The sequence below is a fragment of the Triticum urartu genome, chromosome 6, assembly GCF_003073215.2.
Source record: "Triticum urartu cultivar G1812 chromosome 6, Tu2.1, whole genome shotgun sequence".
NCBI lineage: Eukaryota > Viridiplantae > Streptophyta > Magnoliopsida > Poales > Poaceae > Triticum > Triticum urartu.
In genome coordinates this window covers 524774563-524776503 of record NC_053027.1, presented here as the reverse complement: position 1 = coordinate 524776503, position 1941 = coordinate 524774563, and the positions used below count along the sequence as shown (strand labels likewise).

The following is a 1941-nucleotide window of genomic DNA, read 5'->3' as shown; positions in this document are numbered from 1 at the left end:
TGCACATAGTTTGGTTGCTTGCATGTCCCTAATTGCATGAGACACCCATTTTTGACCCGGCGTTTGGTTGCCCGCATTGCATTAGGCGCACATATGACATGGTGTTTGGTTGCAACCTGTATAAAGTGTTGTCACCACTTCTAACTAGTGGTGAGCTTACCACACACAATCTGAACATGTAGCACCAGCTAGTTAAATAAATGACAGTCCATCCTAACTACTATCAAGTGAAAATTCAAATTATTAAGAGCCATTGGCTAAATAGAGGATAGTTCATCAGTGTTGCTGCTACCAGATCTTCCTCTTCCTCTTCTTCTGCTTCTGCTAGTGCTTCTTCCTCTTCTTCTTCTTCTTCTTCTTCTTCCATCTCCTTCAAATCCTGCACTGACCTCTGTTAAGCTACATTGCCTCTGCCCACTCCAACCTTTTGTTCTTCCAAGCGTCATTGTCAAATGCCTCCACACCATGGCCGGAGCTAACAACATCGTCAGGCTCGACCTCTTCCTCCTCAGGCACGTGTTAATCAAAGCCCCACTGGAGGATCCAGTTATGCAGAATGCAATAAGCAAGAACAAGCTTAACCTGAGTGGAGTATGGGTGGAATGGCTTCTAATCCGGGATCTTAAACCTATTCTTCAGAGCTCCAAATGCCCTCTCAACAGTTACTCTAAGGCTGGAGTGTCTGCTGTTAAACAACTCTTGTGCAGTCCTAGGATAGTTCCTGCCATAGAACTCGTTGAGATGGTACCTGGTTTTCCTGAAGGGTGGAAGAATACCCGGTTGGCATGCAAAGCCAGCATCTCCAAGGTAGAACTTGCCATCGGGGATGTTGATCCCATCAGGTCGACTCATGTTGTCACTGAGGATGTTAGCATCATACACTGACCCCTCCCAGCCAGCCATCACATATGTGAACTTCAGATCAAAGTCAACAGCAACAAGCACATTCTGGCTTGTGTAGTGCTTCCTCCCCCTGTATGTTGTAGACTGTGACCTAGGAACTCTGACAGTGACATGAGTACCATCTATTGCCCCAATGTAATCCTAAAAATGGCATCACAAGCCTGTGTTAGTGCTCAACTTGAACAATACAAGCATATCAAGCAATGAGAAGTGTATTATTGTCAATGCTCACCTTGAAGTATGGATACCATCTTGGGCTTCCACGAATCTTGGGTGGAGTCTGACCAGATGGTCTCCTGATCATCTCTCCTCTAAGCTCCCCAAGAGCAAAAAGCACCTGCTTGAAGTACCTAGAGATGGTCTCCATTGATCTGCTGAACGTGTTGTGAATGACCCTGAACCTGTGGTTATGGTCAACAACATGGAGGAACATGGCCACTTGCTCTTCGACACTGGTGTTGATGTTATCTTGTAGCAACCCCCTGCTCCTGAAGGTCTCGACAAGCCTGGCAAATGGTGCTCTTTTCATTCGAAGCATCCACAAAGCCTGGACGTCATTGCAGTTGTAGGTGTAGTTCAGATTTTGGATCCTCTCCTGTTCCCGGACAAACAATGGACCATAGCGGATCAAAGGTCTCCCAGCATGACGAACAGCTCTCTAGTGCACGGACATGACCCATGCCTGAATCACACTAATCAGTGATATTGCCTGAATTATCAGCCTCATCCATGCATCCATAACCTAGTCGACATCGACAGTTTGTTCAGTGGGAAATCGATCCTACACCTAGCCTAACGGCCTAACCACCAAGCTAACAAAGGGGGGATGTAACACCCTCGATGCGACTATAGCTCCCACGTGTCGAGGCACGACTTAGAGACATAATCGCATTGAAGGCATATGTCGCAAGTTAGGCAATCTTCACAACATCCCATGTAATATGAATAATAAAGGGGAGAACATAGTTGGCTTACACTCGCCACGTCAATCAAGTACATAAATAACATTACATCATCCAAAACACTCATGGCCCGACT

At 46.2% G+C, this 1941-nt stretch overlaps 1 pseudogene; it reads right to left on the bottom strand.

The window, feature by feature from the left end:
- Positions 1-372: 372 nt before the first annotated feature.
- On the bottom strand, positions 373-1642 carry LOC125516901 (annotated as a pseudogene).
- Between the last annotated feature and the right edge of the window lie 299 nt (positions 1643-1941).